At 43.3% G+C, this 10769-nt stretch overlaps 1 non-coding gene across 1 annotated transcript; it reads right to left on the bottom strand.

Annotated features, from left to right (window-relative positions):
- Window positions 1–10342: 10342 nt before the first annotated feature.
- Window positions 10343–10414, bottom strand: TRNAG-ACC (transfer RNA glycine (anticodon ACC)). The gene has a single exon. It is a non-coding gene; the product is annotated as a tRNA-Gly (tRNA).
- Between the last annotated feature and the right edge of the window lie 355 nt (window positions 10415–10769).

Raw genomic sequence — 10769 nt, 5'->3', positions numbered from 1 at the left:
AAATAATTTTTTATCTTACTTTTCAAAACAGAGAGTAAAATCACTGATACAGTAAATATAAAAGCACTAGATCCTCTAAATTTCTTTTGGTTTCCTTATCTGTAAAATGAGAAGTTTACCCTGAATAGATTATTTTTAAGTTTCTTTCTAGTTTAATATTTATGGTTTACAGGAAGGTATGGCACTATTTTTGTTGGAATACATCGTTTTAAAAAAAAAGAGAGACAAAATTTGGCCTAGAGTAGATTGGTGATCACTAATCTACTTAAGACCCCCAGTCCTGAAAATGGTCAGAATTGGAGTGAATAGAAGGAAGTAGACCGTCCTCCATGGGGTCATTGTATCTGGAGTTTAAAATTTGCAGCTAAGGATTTTGAGGCAAGTAACAAAGTCTGAAGTGGTGGAGTGAGAGTCCAAGGGGAGTGGTAGGAGCCCTAGGCAATAGAAGAGCTGCTGACCCCTACTTAAAACCACGTAAATTAAAAGTGGCATTGCCCCAAACACACAGATATAGGGCTGCATTTGGTCTACCGGCTTCTAGCTTCCCACTTTAAAATTCAAATCCAGCCAATCCCTTTATTTTTCAAGTAAAAATCAGAGGTCCAGAGAGGGGCAGTAATTTGCCTGAAGTCACGCAGCTATTTAGGGATATAGCAAGGACAAGAAGCTAGGTTTCTTGATTCCTAAGTCAGTGTTCTTCCCTCTGATTAGCCATCAGCTTACATCTATTTGGGTCTACTGATTGTCAACACAAAATGAGTTTTTATAGTCTTGCTGCCCTTGTCTGAAAATTGGTTATAACAATATCTACCTCTTAAAAATATTAAAAGGCAATCTATGTTTTAAATAGTGTTGGCCTGTTAAGTCACTATTTTTTTTTCTTTTTTTTGTTAAGTCACTATTAAATCATGAATATTCTAGAACAGCATCTTCCAACAGCCACAGAGGTGGTTTGAAATCTTCCCGTAGCCACATTAACAAAAGTAAACTCATATGGCAAAAATACTACCATTTAAACTTTTAATAAAAATTATTAATGAGACACATATTCCTCTTTTATACAAATCTTTAAAATCTGGGGTATATTTTATACTTGCAGCATATTCTTAATTTGGACAATCACATTTCAAGGGCTCAGTAGCCCCTGTGGCTACCATACTGGACAGTGAAGTTCTGGAAGCTTCTTTATATTCCATTCTCACTCTTCTGAAAGCCAACCAGAGCAAAAGTCCCCAGAGGTTTGTCTCTTTCAAGCCTCTGATTGCTAGTTAATTAAATCCCTAAGCAACAGCTGAGTCATTGTAACTGCGGAAGAGAATTTAAGATATCTATCTTAAAGCCAAGGACACAGCTCCCCACCTTGAGGGTGGAAGAGTCTGCATTGAATCAGGTGCCCTTGTGTGCAAGCGAAGAAGAGATGTCATTGACAAGGACTGAGGAAAGCAGAGAAATGAATCCCGGTAGGGTCACTATTTTCCTCCAAGCCACTATCAAGGAGAGTCTACAGTGCTTTACTCAGTCCTCACAGCCTATCCAGAGGTGAGTACTACATTATATCCCATTTTATGGAGGAGGAAACCGAGGCACAGAGAGGCCATAGAGCTTGCCTGAAGTCCTGTAGCTAGTAATCAGCACAGCTTGTGCCCAGCACCTAGATCTGATGGACTTCAGCAGCTAGTTCTTACTCACTAGACTGTACTTGGGGGTATTCTCACACCATCTCCAAATACCCTGAAGCACCACATGGAATACTTGTATTAAAATGTGCATAATTGTTTGGTGTTTACATGTAATTTATTATTGTGTGTATGACTGCATGGTCTATTTTTAGGCATCTTTTCATCTAAAATGGTATCACTGCTTCCCAATAAAGTGGTCAGTTCAGTTCAGTTCTCAGTCACGTCTGACCCTTTGTGACCCTACAGACTGCAGCACGCCAGGCTTCCCTGTCCATCACCACTCCCGGGCTTGCTCAAACTCATGTCCATTGAATCGGTGAGGCCATCCAGCCATCTCATCCTCTGTCGTCCCCTTCTCCTCCTGCCCTCAAACTTTCCCAGCACCAGTGACTTTTCCAGTGAGTCAGCTGTTCGCATCAGGTGGCCAAGTATTGGCCAAAGCTTCAGCACCAGTCCTTCCAATGAATATCCAAGACTGATTTCCTTTAGGATGGACTGGTTGGATCTCCTTGCAGTCCAAGGGACTCTCAAGAGTCTTCTCCAACACCACAGTTCAAAAGCATCAATCCTTTGGTGCTCAGTTTTCTTCACAGTCCAACTCTCACATCCATACATGACCACTGGAAAAACCATAGCTTTGACTAGATGAACCTTTGTCAGCAAAGTAATGTCTCTGCTTTTTAATATGCTATCTAGGTTGGTCACAGTTTTTCTTCCAAAGAGCAAGCATCTTTTAATTTCATGGCTGCTGTCACCATCTGCAGTGATTTTGGAGCCCCCCAAAATAAAGTCTGTCACTGTTTCCCCATCGATTTGACATGAAGTGATGAGACTGGATGCCATAATGTTAGTTTTTTGAATGTTGAGTTTTAAGCAGCTTTTTCAGTCTCCCTTTTCACTTTCATCAAGAGGCTCTTCGTTCCTCTTTCGTTTCTGTTGTAAGGGTGGTGTCATCTGCATATCTGAGATTAATGACATTTCTCCCGGCAATCTTGATTCCAGCTTGTTCTTCATCCAGCCCAGCATTTCACATGATGTACTCTACATAAAGTTAAATAAGCAGGGTGACAATATACAGCCTTGACGTACTCCTTTTCCTATTTGGAACCAGTCTGTTGTTCCATGTCCAGTTCTAACTGTTGCTTCCTGACCTGAATATAGGTTTCTCAAGAGGCAGGTCAGGTGGTCTGGTATTCCCATCTCTTTCAGAATTTTCCACAGTTTGTTGTGATCCACACAGTCAAAGGCTTTGGCATAGTCAATAAAAGAGAAGTAGATGTTTTTCTAGAATTCTCTTGCTTTTTCTATGATCCAACGGATGTTAGCAATTTGATCTCTGATTCCTCTGCCTTTTCTAAATTCAGCTTGAACATTTGGAATTTCTCAGTTCATGTACTGTTGAAGCCTGGCTTGGAGAATTTTGAGCGTTACTTTGCTAGGATGTGAGTTGGGAGCAATTGTGAGGTAGTTCGAACATTCTTTGGCATTGCCTTTCTTTGGGATTGGAATGAAAACTGACCTTTTCCAGTCCTGTGGCTACTGCTGAGTTTTCCAAAATTGCTGGCATATTGAGTACCACACTTACTCAGCATCATCTTTTAGGACTAAAATAAAGTGGCAGTTTTTTAAAAAAAATTGAAGTATAGTTACTGCACAATATAAGTGATTCACAATATTTAAAGGTTACACACCATTTTTAGTTATAAAATATTGGCTATACTCCCATGTTGTACAATATATCCTTGTTGCTCATTTTATACCTAGTAATTTGCATCTCTTGCCCCTCTACCCTAGTATTGCCCCTCCCCTTTTCTCTTAGAGTAGCAGTTCCTTGATCATTCTCTTTGCTATTCCTTTACACCCAACCACTGTTTCTTGTGGACTCTTGGAAGCAAAACTGCATGAAGAAGAGACACAGAGAGCAAAGAAGTAGGAAGTAGGTGCCAGGAATCAGTGGCACTGGCTATTGGCAGAGGACTTGGCATATCTCTAGCATCTGATCTGATGTGGGAGAGGAGGGAAATAGCAGCAGCTCTGTTTGTCTATTAATTTTTCTTCTTTCAATATCTCCTATTAGAATGGATGCTGATGTTTGAAGTCATATGATGTCCATAATCCAAATGTGGCTTCAGCATAGATTATATTCAGTTATTTCTCAATATTCTCAGAGATGTGGCCCGCACTGGTGCTGATGGGGGCAGCACCAAGAGTCATTCACAGACTCAGCCCGGGGGCTTGGGGGTGGTCCTGAAGCTGAATGGGAATGATCTGGGTGTTTGTTACAGCTTCAGACTCCAGAGGAGAAAAGGCTCCAGGCTGCTTTAGTGACACAAACCTCTAGGACACCTCCAGGCTGAGCTCGGTCTGTGAATGGCTAGCTTCTCTGGGCTCCCTTTAGAGTGCTCTCCTCACCTTGTGGACTTACTGAAACCCCCAGCCCAGTGCCTAACACATGTTAAGTACCTAAAACCTCTGAGCCACCACACTGAACCCACTAGTGAAACCACTTTACAAAGAGTAAAGGCTGTCACTCATATACTTCTTTATAGAACGTATTAGTAGAAACCTTTGTTCTTGAATTGTCAGAACCTCTTTGATTGTGGGGCAAGAAGGGAGAATCCTATATTTTCTTGGAAACCAGCAAACAAACTGAGGTTCATAGGGCTTAAGTTAATGGTCCTTACAGTTTCAGGTATCAGATTCCACATCCCAGGTGTCTCCCATGGCCTGGAGAAGGAGCTGGAAAGCTGTTGATTCCTCTCCTCCCACCACCCCTTGTGGGCCCTCTGCTCAGTCAAGCCAGCGATGGAGAGAGCCACCTTTCTCTAAGTGAGTCTCACTTCTAGGACAATAAGAAGCTGCTCCCCTGGCTTAGCACCCTTGACTGGGGACCATCCTGGTGCCAGGTACTAGGCTAAGTGCTGAGGATGTAAAGACAGACAAGACAGGTGAGGAACTCACATTCCAGTAGGGGTTCCTGGAGGTTTCTGGAGAAATGGGGTGCACGTGCTCTTGGAAACAGCAAAAGTCGGAGAGAAGGCAAAATGTCAACAAGAACCCCAAAGCAAGAAAAGTCACAACGTAAGCATGAAAGAGACAACTGCAAAGAAAGCTGATTGACTTCTAAGCTCCCCACCCCACCCCCGTTCCCAATATTCCCTGAGAATGTCTTGTGGCTAGAAAGGTCTTGGTAAAGACTGGCCGTACCTTTCAGTAGTTGACCCCAAGAGCAGTGGGGAACAGCTCCCACTGAGGGCTTCCTCCTCACCTGGACAGATGGGGGGCTACAGCTGGGGTGCCGGGGTGGGAGATGGGAGATGAGAAGGGGATGTAGTGTCTGTCATTTCTATTGACTAAACCTCTTGTGGTTCTGGTTTGGCTGTGTATCACTGGTTTTGTGTTATAACGTGTGTGACTCTGCTTGTGAATTTAATCCTGGGAGTTAGATTATTTCATCACAAGAGTGTAACTCAGGGAGCAAATGGAGGCGGATCAAGGAGACTCTTCCTCTGGCCGGGTGGTTGGATGAAGGGGAACCCCACCACCAACAACCATCACAGAGCTTGCTTTGCTCTTCAGTAGGGTGCCACCCAGGTGGGATGTTTTTGTTTCATTAGCAGGGAGGGAATGCCCTATAGGCTAATATGAAGGCTCTTGGCTTTTGGAAACAAACAGTTCATTTTTCAGTAAGGAAGAAGCCAATGGCCCTCTCCCCACTGCCTGTCTCGGCCCTGCCCAGCTTCCCAACTACTGTAACCTCTGAGCTTTTACCCATCCTCAATGACCCACCCACTCGGAGCAGTGACCAGTGACCTGGCAGATGTTCCCCTGGCAGAAAATTCAGTTCCATTTAATGCCTAAAGGCCAGCTGCATACCTGAACAGCTCCATTACTGCTGAGGATGCTCTCAGAAGCTCATCTCCCATCTTCTCAGAGGGGCTTGGTATTGAATGGTGTCAGGGCCCTATCCTGAAAAGACAAGTGACGCTGACGTTGACTGACTGCTAGGCACTTTTGGGCCTAAATGAATCCTCACCACAAGCTTAAAGAAATCTATAGAGATCTCTGCCGCACGGATGAGGACCCTGAGGTTCAGGGAAATGAAGTGCCTTGACCATAGTCACACAGCCAGCAGCTGACTGGGGCTGCATCTCCCTGCAGAGCTGTGTAACACCAAGGCCTGTGCCATCCCCACCATGTCACGTGGCCTTCTGGTATTTTGGGCACCACACGGGTAACAGCTTAACATTCTGGTGCAGAACTGCCAGCCAAGGCAGGAGACAACTGTAGCTTGTTTGTAGCTCCTCCCCTTCTTGGGAAAGTAAATCTGCTCAGCCCCCAGGGTTTCCCCTCCAGTGAAAGACCTGGGCCCTGGTATTTTAATAAACTCCTGGTGGTTCCGATGGGAAATCCTGGCCAGAGTCCACTGAATAAGGCCTTCTCTAAGCCCATACTGCACGCACCCTTGGATTATTGAGTACTGACTACTGTCCAGGCATTTTATATTCCTCATCTCATCTAATCCTCCTTAAAGCCCTGTCAGGTAAAGAAATTTCAGTAAACCATGCAAGATACCACAACCGGGGAATGGCAGACCAGGGACACAGACACGGGCAACTGAGCATCAGAGGTTGTGGAAGTAGCCACTACCCCACACGGCTCAGGGCTTCCCTGGCGGCTCAGCTGGTAAAGAATCTGCCTGCAATGCAGGAGACCCGGGTTCAATTACTGAGTTGGGAAGATGCCCTGGAGAAGGGAACGGCTACCCACTCCGCTATTCTGGCCTGGAGAATTCCATGGAAGGAGGAGCCTGACGGGCTACAGTCCATGGGTCACAAACAGACACGACTGAGTGACTTTCACTTCACCGCATGGCTCACCACTCACTCTGCCACCTCTTAACAGGGTCTTCTGGGGAAAATATCTTCCCTCTGGGGACATGAATTGACTAGCAGGAATAACTCACTAACCACAGGCCTGAGGTGGGTAGAATATTTTGAGACAAACAGTTTTCAACATTTCCCTCCTTTTCTATTTCAGGTCAGCTGCCACAGATACGCCAGCTTTTCTGATGACGGCTACTTCCACTGATTCCTGGCATTTATCTCCAACTCTTTGCTCTCTGTGTCCCCCCGACCCACCCATCGACCCCATACAGTTTGTTTCTGGGACCACCAGAAACAGTAAGTGAGTGAAAAGGAAATAGCAAAGAGAAAGATTAAGAAGCCACCACTTTATTGGGAAGTGGTGATCCTGTTTCCGATTGAAATTGGCCTGAAAAAAATAGGCCACTGAGTCATGCTGACAATAATTAATAATGTTAGCTAATACTTGCTTTTACCCATGGGCCACAGACACTATTTCAAGTAATTTACAAATATAATTCATTTAATCTTTACAAGAACCCCACTAAGGAAGGCTGTATTACTATTCTCATTTTCCATGTGAGGGCAATGAGGCAGGCAAGGTTTAAATAACTTGACCCAAGTCTCTCAGATTTGAATGTTGGGGCCCTGGTTTGAACCCTGGCATTCTTGCTCCAAAGAAAACTGGGTTAGCTGCTAGCCTTGGGAGCAGCCTTTAAGAGAGTGGTGGATTCTGCCCAGGAGTAGAGGAGTTCACTCCGAATGACCTCTCACCGGTCACCATCTCTTCTCCAACTTGTATCTGTATTACAGTCCATAGGCTTGCAAAGAATCAGGCACAACTGAGTGACTACACTTTCACTTTTCATATATATATATATGTATATACATATGTACAGTTGATTTACAACTATTCAACTGTTGATTCAGGTATACAACAAAGTGATTCAGTTATCTATCTATTTATCTATATATATGTTCTTTTTCGGGCTTCCCTGGTGGCTCAGAATCTGCCTGCAGTGTGGGAACCCAGGTTCAATCCCTGGGTTGGAAAGATCCCCTGGAGAAGGAAATGGCAACCCACCCCAATATTCTTGCCTGGAGAATTCTATGGACAGAGGAGCCTAGTGGGCTACAGTCCATGGGGTCGCAAAGAGTCAGACACGACTCAGCAACTAAGCACAGTACACGCAATGAGAGGACTAGGCAGATGTTACAACTGACTCAAAGGAATCCAAAGGACAACACATTTATCAATCAGGAATATTGCAAAGAATTTGCAAATAGATACAAAACTGGTTTTTCTAGGGTAGGGAGAAGAAATGTTGTCCCTCCACTGGACAGGATTCATTTGAATGTCCATGGGTTAGCATAATTAATGTATATTATTATCAGTTCTCTACTACCCACAGAGTTTTAAAATACAGCAAAGGCAAGGAAAGGTTAGAATCAAATAATCCTAAAGGGTATGTTTTACACAATGCACAATCTCTGTGGTCTGATTCTTCTTTTAGTTGTTTCTTTGGACTCTCATTCGTGGCATTTTATTTTCTTGTATATTTTATCATTTGTTTTTTAAATCTGTGAGTTTTGTTTTGCTTTTGGCCATGTCAACATGGCCTGTGGGATCTTAGTTCCCCAACCAGGGACTGAACCCGGGCCCTCAGCAGTGAGAACACAAAGTGCTAACCACTATCACCAGGGAATTCCTTAAAAAACTGTGAGTTTATATTTTTTGGGTCTTTACCGGCTGGGATTCTCTGAGATCTGGTGTGTTCCACAAGAGAGGATATACACTTACTTCTTCTAGGTGCTCAGAGTCACCACCTACCCAGACACAATTTAAATGAAATTCTCAATTTTAGGTTGTCAAGAATATGTAAGTAGAGTGAATTTGAACCCTAAACCTGAGTCAAGAAATGGCTTATGCTGACACATATCTCAAGGGAACTTTTTGTTTTGTTTTTTCTCCCAAACTGAGAGCAAAAGCCAAGAGAAGTAATTCCTTGTTAAGTGCTTTTGTAGGGTACCCCACTTCCACTGCAGTTCGACCCTGCAGAAGCCCAGGTTTTTATTAGGGCGTCTGATCCTTAAGCTTCTGTGGCTTCTGGTTGCTAGAAACTGACAGATGTTTCTTCATGGTACCTCCGGCTTCAGCATTCACTTACCTCTCTAGATTTTTCTGTTGCTTTGATTTTTTTTGCCTTTTAGTTTTTCCTTTTTGGTCTGTGTGTTTATGAGGAGGGGGGTGATATATAGGCACAGCGGCTCAGCAATACATTTTTAAAGTTTAAAAAAAATTTTTAGGTTATTTTTAGATATTTTAGGTATTTTTCACAGACAGGATTTTTAAGAATGTCTGCTCCACCATATTGTGGGGAATAGAATTTATCTGCTAGGGCTAAGGTGTAGATCACAACAAACTGTGGGAAATTCTTCAAGAGATGGGAATACCAGACCACTTACCTGCCTCCTGAGAAATCTGTATGCAGATCAGGAAGCAACAGTTAGAATTGGACATGGAACAACCAACTGGTTCCAAATTGGGAAAGGAGTATGGCAAAGCTATATATTGTCACCCTGCTTATTTAACTTATATGCAGAGTACATCATGCGAAATGCCGGGCTGGATGAAGCACAAGCTGGAATCAAGATTGCTGGGAGAAATATCAATAACCTCAGATATGCAGATGACACCACCTTTTGGCAGAAAGTGAAGAGGAACTGAAGAGCCTCTAGATGAAAATGAAAGAGAAGAGTGAGAAATCTAGCTTAAAACTCAGCATTCAAAAAACTAATATCATGGCATCCAGTCCTAACACTTCATGGTGAATAAATGGGGAAACGATGAAAACAGTGACAGACTTTATTTTCTTGGGCTCCAAAATCACTGTAGATGGTGACTGCAGCCATGAAATTAAAAGATGCTTGCTACTTGGAAGAAAAGCTATGACCAGCCTAGACAGCATATTAAAAAGCAGAGACATTACTCCGCTGACAAAGGTTCGTATAGTCACAGCTATGCTTTTTTCCAGTAGTCATGTATGGATGTGAGAGCTGGACTACAAAGAAAGCTGAGCACCAAAGATTTGATGCTTTTGAAGTGTGGTGTTGGAGAACTCTTGAGAGTCCCTTGGACTGCAAGGAGATCCAACCAGTCTATCCTAAAGGAAAACAGTCCTGAATATTCATTGGAAGGATTGATGCTGAAGCTGAAACTCCAATACTTTGGCCACCTGATGAGAAAAGATGGCTCATTGGAAAAGACCCTAATGCTGGGAAAGATTAAAGGCAGGAAGAGAAGGGGATGATAGAGGATGAGATGGTTGGATGGCCTCACCTACTCAATGGACATGAGTTTGAGCAAGCTCCAGCAGTTGGTGATGGGCAGGAAAGTGTGAGTGCTGCAGTCCATGGGGTCGCAAAGAGTCAGACACGACTGAGCAACTAAACTGGACTGAACTGCAAGTAGTAGCATATGGTAATAATATAAACCTGGGATTTGGGCTAGCTCATGTAGAATGGCAACTGTATGTCTGGCACTGTACTAGACATTGTGGACAAAATTCTGCCCTTGGCCTCAGGTTGATGCCTGGTTCCGTCTCTTTCATAAAGTTAGAACTGCATTGAATTTGCGCTATTTACCAGGTGTATTAACTTAAATACATTTCTTAAACTATAAAAAGGAGCTATATTCTTCACAGACAATGGTGAAGACTAAGTGGACTAACTAGTGGATATCAGAACAATTTCTGATGTAAGTACCAGAACCTCCAATTTAATATGAGTTAGGAGATCTTCCCAACCCAGGAATTGAACCTAGGTCTCCTGCATGGTAGGCAGACGCTTTACCATCTGAGCCACCAGGGAAGTCCAAGCAATAAAAATGTTATCACGTCATGAGTTAGGAAGTCCAGAGTTATCCCAGGTTTCAGGGGAGAATATCAGGACTCTTGACTCTGCCCTCCTCTCTGTGCTGCCATTTATCCTGAGGCTGATAACACGCTGAATGCAAACAATTTCAGGAATGTCATCCAAACACAATACCCAGAGAGAAAAGCTATCTCTTTCTGTGTCTCTTTCCCAGAACCTTCCCCCTCCACTCCAAAAAGAGTTCCCTTCATATTTTGTTGGCCAGAATTATATCACATGACCCTTCCTGTGCCAGTTAGTTAATATCAAGGGAAATGGAAATATTGTGATTGGTTTAGATGGATTAATATTT

The sequence above is a fragment of the Ovis canadensis genome, chromosome 12 (assembly GCF_042477335.2).
Source record: "Ovis canadensis isolate MfBH-ARS-UI-01 breed Bighorn chromosome 12, ARS-UI_OviCan_v2, whole genome shotgun sequence".
Taxonomy (NCBI): domain Eukaryota; kingdom Metazoa; phylum Chordata; class Mammalia; order Artiodactyla; family Bovidae; genus Ovis; species Ovis canadensis.
The sequence above is the reverse complement of the archived record's forward strand: the minus strand, read 5'-3'. Positions and strand labels throughout refer to the sequence as shown.